Source organism: Anopheles cruzii, chromosome 3 (genome assembly GCF_943734635.1).
Source record: "Anopheles cruzii chromosome 3, idAnoCruzAS_RS32_06, whole genome shotgun sequence".
Classification (NCBI taxonomy): domain Eukaryota; kingdom Metazoa; phylum Arthropoda; class Insecta; order Diptera; family Culicidae; genus Anopheles; species Anopheles cruzii.
The window spans coordinates 56,156,301-56,167,070 of record NC_069145.1 but is presented as its reverse complement, the minus strand read 5'-3'; positions in this window follow the sequence as shown (position 1 = coordinate 56,167,070).

Sequence of the window (10,770 nt, the reverse complement as noted above, 5' to 3'; positions counted from 1 at the left end):
ATCGCCAGCGATCTTCATTCGGATTCGGTACTTGTTTGCTCGCTGATGAAGAAGAAGCGACTTGCAAAGCATCGACTGGAGCACATACTACTGTGGCCAAAAAATAACAGGAATTCGCTTACAAGCCAAAAACGTCTTATTTATTTTTTTGTGCCAACATTTTCTTCAAGTTTCCAAAACATGCCGCAAAACTTTCAATGCGTTTTCCGTTGTCCGTGTCCGGTGTCCACGGAGCGGCCTCTTGAGTATAGCAAATAGGCAGATGTAATTTTATGCTAAGTCTGGTGAATATGGTTGTTGCAGAAGGATATGGATTAAGTTTGCTTCGAAATTCTCACGAAAGTGAGCTGCAAAAACATCACGTTTTCGGCAACTAAGCGATATTTTTTCACTTTTCTGATGCCCAAATGGTCACTCAAAAAGCATGTCACTGATCCTTTCGGTACTCTAACAAGACCGGTGAGATCTCGGACTGTCAATGGACAATTTCGGGGATTCAATTATTTGATTGTATTGACGTGTAGCTCATCGATTGATGTTGATCGATTGCCACGATTTCAACGCTTTCCCGACTCTCTTTGAAGATTTTATACCACTTATAAGCGGAATCCTAACTATCGGAAACAAAAACAAGTTCAAAATAAAAATTCCCGCTACTTTTTGGCCACAGTGTTAATTTGAAATAACAAAAAAAGAACTTATCGTTGTAGGTTGAAAAGTCTTGCTTTGAGTAAATGACACGTGAACGTTTATTATTTGAATGAACGAATTTTAGGTTTTCCAATGATTGCGTAACCAAACACCTTCAACAAAATACGCCGGAATCATTACACTAGGCCGAATAAATCATGAAGGCACTCTTTTTCCTGACCCGGCCGTTGCCCGGTGTGCCGAGAATCGAGAACAGAACGTTTTCCACCCACCTCGGCGTTGTTATGTTCGTTATTTCTCGCACATTATCCGTCGATTGGGCACTTGAAGCGAATCGATCGGTTTGCATCGGAAACCGCGGAAACGCAGGAAGAAATTACCGGCCAAATGATTGCGGATGGCCACTACCGGGCCGGGCTCGGCACAACATTATCCGACATCCGATGAGTGTTCTCTGTTTTTTCAACGCTTACTTGGACTTTGCACTTTTTCCCTAAAAGAAAGCGAGAAGCCTCCCTGTGCACGGGCCGCCGTCTTCAGGAAGAGAAACGATGCCGTGCCGGGCTGCGCGCCGGACCAATCTCAATATTTTGCCCAGTAATGATAAATAATTCCCCATCCTCTGATAATTGATATTTTACCGGAAGTTTTCCTTTCTTTGCCAGCCTGCCCCGGCAATTCCAGGCGGCCGTGACTTGTGTTGCCGCCGTTCGTTCCGTGATCGGTGCGCTTCGGCCACTCAACTCCGGAGCCTGCGGATGGCCTCTTTGGCCGGCCGATTTCGGGTTTTAAGGTTACCCATTTCGGTGCGGTTATGAGATTTCGATGCCACGTAATCGAGTGAAAAAGTGTAAAAAATCCTTCCTGTCCGTAGGTAATAAGGAACCGTTCTTGGCGGCTTCGATTGTTGGCCTTTTTCGGCAGGAAGTAACGTTTCTTTGCTTTCAACAATGCGAAATGGTTTGATGGCGGGCTGGCTGAAGAAGGTTGGATGTTGGTTTTGAAAGTGTTGTTTATATCACACTTTCTTCACTATAGGTACTTTGGTTCAACAAATTTAATAAAATAGAAAACAATTTATAATGTACAGGTTTCATTTCTGAGATGATATTTAACATTAAAACACAGTAAGCATCAGCTGACTATCCATTTTTATTCATTTGCATGATCTGACGATCATTTGAACTCCACGCCAAAAGCTTGGGATCATTTTCTCATCGTCTTAGGCGCTTTGGTGTACTTCATTACACAATCTCCACAGCACACGTGGCCCAGAACATCTTCGGTCTTAGTCATTCATTTTTACGCGCTCTTCCATTTGCTGCTGTTTCCTACATGACATGATGCCCGTGACTTTTCCAAGATTTTCTTGGACCTCGCCACGAGAACCGTTTGTGAGAAATGGGGTGTTTCCCTTGAATCCCTGGCAGGGGTTATGAGAATCTTTGTTTTCGCCTTCACCTCACGCAGAGTCGCGGTGCCAAGTCCACCGAACTGGGCACAACATATTTATGCGGAACTATCGCTCAACTTGAGTACGGCCCCGCCTTGCAAGCTTGATCTCCCGACTCCCCATAGAACATTAGTGGTGGAAAATGGTTGCATCTTAATGTTGACCCATAACCCCCCACAGCGAGGCACCGTGGTCCTCGTTCCGAAACGAAGGGGCTGCTGTTTTTAATTGGTGTTGTTTTTATTTACCTTCTGTCCAAATAATGCGCACCAGCCGCGAGACCTGGACGACAAAGACAACACTTTAGCACAAAACGAGGCCTTAAAACGGTGGCACAACTCAGCAACATGTCCAACGAGCCTTGTTTTCGGTGCGCGCGTTGCTCCGGTTAGCCATTGCAGCAAACATCCGACCACCATCGGCGAGCGGCGAGTTCGTTGGTCGCATGATTTATTACCCCTTTGTGCGTGATACTCCGTGGAAAATAAAAGCAAATGATGAAGTCAAGTTTCACATACACGTGGACGCAGTATCCACTGACTTGCGGTTCGGTAACTTCGAAGATCGGATCCTTTTGACATCATGTTCAAACGGTAAGGCGGCGTTGCGGATGGTGTAAGCGGATGTGACTATGATGGTGTCCATAAAGTTGCCTCGTGGTAGAAAGATTTGGAGCAAAGTGTCCACTGCGTAAATCTATTCGGCACTCAACTTTGACCAGGTTTTTCTAGAGTAGCACAACGTAATTTATGCGTCAAGTAATTGAGCATGAGTCTTAGAATACTGTCCTGCAAAATAGTCGCTTGAGTTTGAACTGCATTTTTTTTAGCAGTATTTATAATATTTGCCCAACTGGAATTATGAAAGAAACTACCGATATTCAAGCCGCAAAATTTTAAACAAAAAATGAGCACAAAAATTCAACGATGTTTCTTAATGATCACCTTTTCCTTTTGATAGTTGCACTATAAAAAGTATAAAAAAGCAATAAAACACTCCTACCCTTCAATTTCGGTGTCCGAACCTGCTCCAGAACCTGCCAGAGGGAGAATGCCCGTTGAAAGACCGTCTACCGAGATGAACCACCCTCTGAGGTCGGTATCGGGCGTCCACCGGCACGGCGCGGGCACATGGCGGACCCGGTAATCCCACGAGAAGTTCGACTTCTTCAATGGGTTTGGTAATTAAAATTCTTAACCAACAGGATAGGCGATCCACTAGCGGCAGCTGTGCCGTTGCTGGGCAGGCTAGGAGAATTTGGAAATCCCTCTGCCGTCCATCCGTCCGTCCGGTTCCGGTAGAGTGGATGAGAAATTGATCATTACGCTTGAGACTTGTGTGTGTGTGTGGCACTACGTCCGCGGCTCGGAACATCTCAGAGTCGGCCCTGAAACCCATCAACTCGGTGTCGGTGGGAATATCTGTAAACATCGGAAAAGTCTTTCAGACTAATTTTAAGTGAAATCTTTTACTTGAATTAAAGAAACATACTCGAAGGTACGTGTCTTGGTTTGAGTTTTCATAAAGACATGCGTCTTGAGCACTATGCTCTACCATCGATAACCTTCGCTCGCTTCAAGCAGCTGCTCAAAAACACGATAAAAATCGCTGATGGTTAACCGAACATATGGGAAGCAAAAGCATTATTAGGGAACCCCGTTGCGGTTAACATGCAAGTGATCTAACTTTTGATATTAGATAGTTGAAGTCAGGAATGCATGGCGAAGATACAAAGAATGTTGGTGAAGGATTCGTGGGAATAATCATTCGAGGATGAAAAATATCTTATTCGACAGAAAATGCTTTTAACTCGAAATTAGTCAAACAAGCTAGTAAATGCACTGCAACGTATGTTTAATTGATTAATGGCTTTACATTAGGCCAAACAAATTTGGAAATTTCAGCGAATCGCGAAATACAGAATATTAAAACGATTATGTTAGCGCAGAAATGGCCCAGTTGAGCTGCAGTTAATGATCGCGGCAAAACTCCTGTCTGAAGTCTGAATTTTCTTTGTAAAAAGCAGAATAAAAATGGTAAGAAATAAAAAAATATCGTTCCAATGGCGCACCTCACACATAAAAGTTGCCTGAAACGGGAAAATCCCAAATTTCTCTGGCGAATGCTTAATTAATGATCCGACTGGCTGGGCGTTGGCTCCACCGTTGGCGACACCGCTGGCCACGTATGGTTTAAACGCACCGCACGGCAGATGCGCCAAGGAGCAGCCCGACGGTAACGAAAACAAACAACTTGTACAGGCGACAAGCGACGAACCGCGGCCACTGCTCGTTACGCTCTCGCACGCGGTGCGCGTTATGGCCGAGCTGGCAGCAAGTGAAGTTGGCCCATTACCGGAGCCATGGCGGTCGGTCGGTCGAGAGCACACCAATTCGCCTGAAATCAGGGCCCCATCAGCACGCCAGATGTCGTTATTCTAATTAACCGCGCGGACCGATTAACATCGGGCGGCGGCGGAGTGGCCACAAGCTGGCTGGCGCGCGGTGATGGCGCAAAACGCGCGCAAGAAATCACTCATTCGACGCCGTGAAAGTCTTATAAAACCATCCCGGAGTTTCTCTATTTTTTTATACTTCACGCCCCGGCCCAACCGTTGCGTTCCGCCAGAGCACGGACAGCCCGGGTCCAGTCGCCACCGCCACCGGTGCCGGTTGATGGTTTACGATATTAAATTTTTAATTACACCATGCGCTAGACACAATCATAACACGGCCACAGTTTTCTTCCTCTTCACTCTCCGGTTCAGCAACGTCGCTTCGAACCCGAAATCAGTTTCCTTCGAAAGCCGCTCAGGCCTCGGTTCGCTTCACTTCGACGTTTTTCGGTACGGCTACGGGACGACGGCTACGGGAAATGGAAAGGATCTCTGCGCCGCCGCCGCCACCGCCGGAATACGATCGGAATGAATTTAATTGGAAAGCCCAGCCCCGTAAACCACCCTGGCGTCGCCGGCGAAGAATAAGAAATACGACGTTTTCGAGACCGCGACTGACACGTGGCCCCGGCACTGCTGGTGAATTGACACATTTCTATTTTTCCACCTGCGCTAAACGGCTTTACCGTTTCGAATTTTCTTCTTCGGCACGCGCGCGCCGCCCGATGGTGGAAAGTGTAGCAAATGCCGTTCGATTTGGTAAGGATTTGCCTTTGTCGCGTGGCTCAACTGTGGTCGGGGATCATGGCTGCAAAATATTAGATGCCCTCGACGACTGCGAGTTAAATCGTGTTGCGTTGCAACACCTGCACCATAGATCGCAATCGATCGCAAGCGATCCGAATGTGTAAATTTTATCGGTCTTTTAATTGCATAGAAAGCCCGGGTGCAGCCATCGCTTTCTCCTCGATATATTGAAATGCATTTCACTGTAAATCACTCTCCAGTTACGGATAAGATACCGTCGAACCGAGCCAACTTAATGACAAGTGCATTGTGTGCACTTGAAGCCGTAATTTGCAATCAACAAAAGCCCCCGGACTGAGTGCGGCCGTTGTTGAATTAACAAAGTTTAATGCTTAACTCGTGTTGAACGCTAGTTAAGCACCGCGCGGTGTAATCGATGTGGTGTGCTCGCATTACATGTCGGTGCTGTTAATCCATCTTCTGTACCGCTCCGTTAATTAACAATCGTACTCACATGTAGCGCACAATTTTCTTTCTGCGATGCGTTCAATGGCGATCGTCAAAACAAATTCCACGAGCCATGCAAGAGACATCTGGTAATTTATTTATTTATTTCGAACGAACAGTCAACGGGCCACAAGGCCTAGTTCACATCTGAATATAAACTTGAAAACTAAAATATAAGATCAAGCTTAGCATAACAAATACACCAACAGACGGACAAGTAGTAACAGCAACAGTGTAATGAGCAACAAAAAAGTGCACGTCAAAAGGAATAGAAATAAAAGCTATTTTTGCACTGGTTTACGGACATGTTAAAGTTCATTGTCGGAGATGATCCAGCGATGTTGTTCTGCGGATCAATCCGAGAGGTGGAATGATTTGAGAGGACATCCAACTCATGTTTGACACGTCTGCGAATGACCCGAGCTAATTTTTACCGTTAAGAGTTTGAACATAAAGAGAGCACAAGAAGTCAAACGCGTGTATGATTAAGAGGACGAATACCAAGTAAAAGACAGCGTACATTATAACTAGGCAGATTATTGAAAAAGTACCAACCCGTCCTAGCTAAGACCACTCTTGTAAATCTTCTCTGCACAGACTCGATAGCGTCAACCCAACATTGAGCCTGTGGGTGCCACAACACACAAGCGTGATCAAGAATTCTCTCTCAAAGCTCAAAGCACATGACATCTGAGAATTCTTTAGACATACGCAATACAAATCCTAAAACTCTAAGAACTCTGCTAATTATCTCCTCATAAAATCATAGCTCATAAAATTAAGCTCAGAATCTAACAAACTTAGATCTCTTAAGCTCAGTAATGCTTAAGTTTAGTGGAAGGAACCCACCGGCGTTTGAAGCTCATTACTAACACGATCGATTGATTGCGTCACCGAGACAGGACTCGGAACACAATCGCACAGATCAGACCCCATTTAATTTGACGCACTTCATACGGACTTCGTCTAGGTCAGGTCGGGGTTTTTTTCTTCATAAATATTTATACCAGCTGTAGCGTTTCCGTTTTCGCTTTACGACGGGACGACAACGGATCCTGACGAATGGCGTGAAAAAGTCACCCTGCACCACCGGCTGCACACGGTGCATCTGCTGCCAGCGTGCGCACCAACCACGTGCTCGTCAGCATTTATGTAGCTGCGCTAGTTTATGAAGGTCCTTGCATCTTGGGCCGCGCCGCGCGTGAAGGACCCGCACACCGGCAACCGGCCAACTGACGTCAGCCGCTTACGCATGAGGCCCGCGCAGGTGCGTAAGCCGCGCTGGCAGGTGTGTGTGCCGGTTCCTGTCCGACCACACACACCTATGCTTCGGCCTGGCTTCGGTTTTACGGTGGAATGAACCTTCGCCGGACACACACACACCCGCCAGCGTGCCTTATACGCATACGCACCTGCGCAGGGGTTAGTGAGAAGGAATAAAAAAAAGGAACATCCCGCCACCGCCACTTAGGCTCTCCGGGCTTAGCGTCCGGTGGTTGTGGGGAAGGCATAATTCGATTTCGAAGGCACCGTACGCGCCACATTTCCGTGTAAATGGCTTCGCTCGCGTTCGCGTTCCGCGCAGCTCGCGCCACGGTTCGGTGAGCTGAGCGCGGCCAGCTCAGTCATGCGTATCGCGTGCGAGCGTGTGAGTGGGACGGAGAGCGATCGGCCGCCCAGCAGTCGGAGCGGGAGCGCCACCCCCCGGGAGAGTGGCGCGCGCGCGAGGATTCCGTGCGGTGGGCCGCTCGCGCCGATATACACTCGCCCGATCGGTCTGCGAGGCCGGAGTCCAACAGAAGCTTTCACACGGTGAGGATCGTGCAACCCGTTCGCGGCTGCCCTGGTGTCTAGTTCCGGTGGCCTCTGTGGCCAAGTTCATGAACACTTTCCATCAGCTAGTTAGTGAACGCAGCAACTCACCCAAAGTGTTCGCCGCTCCGAAGCTCCCAGAACATTCGAGGCCTCGAGGCTGACGTAAGATATTTCGTCAATTACTCGCGACGCGACGGCGGAACCAAATCAAACACCTGTGGAACTATCTCTGGCTGTGCCGCGGCTGACGTGACGTGTGTGTGAGATGTGCAAAGTGCGCGAGTGGCCCCGGGACACGACCCCCGAAAGTAGCGGCCCCCATTTTTTTTTGTGTGTTCGCGAGCGCTGAGTGAAGGATTGCGCGTGTGCTGCCCCCCCCCGTGGGGGTCGGGTGCAAATCGGGAGAAGCCAGCCAGCCGCCTGAAAGGTAATTATAAGCGTAGTGTGGAGTGTTGTTTTTTATGTGTTCACTGGAACGACATACTAGAAACATCGGGCATACGTACATTCACCAAGCAAAACCCAACCAATTTGCTGTAGAACACACTAGAGAGGCTATACGTGACGCGCGGGAGATGTGACTCAGCCTACTATTACTTTGTTGCGACTTTGAGTCGTATTTCGCAAACGGATTCGCGACTGTGTGCTAGAAATATTTGCCATTAGCACCTTGGTTGGGAAATTTGACGCCACCGGCTAGTGCATTGCTCTTTTTCCACAATGTTCTACGCTGATGTATCGCTGATTCGAGACTGATATGAGAAGCACGTCTGCCGAATGTTAATCTCTTGCAAACAGTCATTCCCAAAGAATAGTTCGATGCTCCGCATGATAGGTTTAAGCTGATGAAAAATGGCACACTTTGATTGAAACTCAAAGTAATTAATGAGACTAAAATTTTACTAAAATGCTCGTCCTAATCGTTACTAAAACCCGATGCTTGCCACTAACACGCTGCGTTTTCAAACGATCGCACGTTAAATCGTTTGCATTTTGCTTGACTAACCAAATGCATGAAGAAAACAAAAACAAACACCAAAAACTAACAAAGTTAAAAGTTAAGAAGGTAACAGAACAGAAAAGGAGAAATAGCGTCAAGTTCAAACTGCCGAAAATTGGACTAGAATATGAGCGAACTGAGCGAAAAATCCCAAAACGCAAATGATACAACGACGACGTTAAGAAATGAAAGACAAGCCCGAGCCGCGGATCGGGTCGAAAATAGTATTACCCAACCGTATAACAGCACCGTGTGCCGTGTGACTACTACTACTACTACTACTAGCATGTTGCTAATACAAAAACTACTAACCGCACTAAACAGCGCACAAGGAACGAATACTTCGCATGCGTCATTCCTTTCCTGTACTAAACCAGAACCGAGACCAAGGGTCCATCTGTCACGAAAACGAAGTGATGCCAGATAAAACCTAGCTCCGATGGCGGAGCGTTCGAAGGGTGTGTTAGTTTAGCGATGTGTTTAAACAAAGCCGTTTGACGTCGTTTTGGTACGAAAGCTGTTCCAGCGCACTATCGCCTAAAACCAGAAAACTCTACGCCTACGCCTATATTATCCCTCCCGACTGTTGACAGCATATGGGGCTGGGGCTTATAATGCTGAATGGTTAGGTAAACAATGGTGTCAGTCGGTTAAATAAGAAAAAAACCCGGCGACCGCCGACGTGAAGACGCCCGTGTGAAATAGAGATGAGTCAGATTTGATTGATCGTCGCAATGAGTGCCTCAACTGTGTCGAACTTGATACACGACGGGATGAATCTCCGAGTCCAATTTCGTTTCAATAGCCCGAACCCCGTTTCAATAGCCCGTTTGGGATTCCCCTCGCTTTGTTTGGTATCCGTTTCTTACTCAGTGCGGCATCTCGGCAGAGCTTTACTTTTGAAGTCATCCCCGAAACCACGAAAAACTCAGACCCATAGTCGCACCGGACGGAACGGCACCGAGATGCGCTGCTTTCGACGCGATCCCGGATGGGATCTTTCCCATCTCATGCATTTTAATTAATCACTTAATCCGAACTCAACCAACCGGCGCACTTTCGAGGGGTAAATTAATTTACCCGAGCAAAACACGTCCCGGCAACGTCAGCAAATTGGCAAATCATTTCTAATTACCCAAAAGATCATGCGCGCGGTAGCCGTGCGCGCACATTACCGGTGCGGACTCCTGCGGTGCGCACATTACCACACTTCCTCTTCGGACCTGTGCTTCGTCCTTTTTCCGTTAATTGACCACAGCAGCAGCGCAAGTAACGCGGCGCACTAATTAGAGCGTAGCGCCGGTGCCGATCGTTATCGTCCTCTGAGAGCAGGGCATCGTTCCCGACTTTTTCCCGAAAGTGCCAGAGCTTTTGCCCCGACTCTGGGTGTACCGGTGCGCCACCCTGTTAACTCTAATTATGTGTGGCCATCGCGCCCGTTTATGGCGCAAACGAAACAAACCTCAATTGTTGCAGATCGGGTTCGATTTGGGATGTGCGCTGAGTTTTGCTGAGGCGAACGGTCGTGTTTCCGTACGACGAGACCGTGGGATTCTTTCGCGCCTCGCCCCGACGACGGTGATGACTGGTGCTGCTCGAGACAAACGTAGCAAAAAGCAACAATTCACAGCGCCGCGGTCTCTCTCGGGTTTAGCGTGCCAAACCGTCTTTCATCTTTACGACCCACGGTCAGTGGCGTCAGTGGGGCAGGATGTCAAATTAAAATTGAAACAGCACAAAAAAAGGGGCGAGAAAGGAAAGCCCTCAGCCGGGGGGGACCCCCGGGGAGCATCAAACTCCAGAAGCGATAACCATCGTAAAGCACTTAAGCGTCAGTTTCCGAATCGATTTACGATGCACCCTGTGTTTTTTTCCGGGGAGGTCACCCGACAAAGTAAGTAAATAATAGCCCAAGCGAACGCCAACGAACCAAGATCCGATCCGGTGCTCCCAAGAGACCCAAACTGGGGACATCGAAACATCGGTCAAACTCGCGGAGACGATGACTTCATTCGAAAGACGGCCCACGCGGTGACCCTCAGCGGGCTTTCAACGGAAAGCTCTCCAGCTTTGCACGCGGGGCCATTTAAAACACGGTCCGACCCCTTCTCGGGATCCGCATCTTCCACCGTGCGCTTCGTCGGACGCTGTTTTCTTGCTGAAGACAGCTTCACTGAAGGTGGTCACTCTGCCACCGGCTGC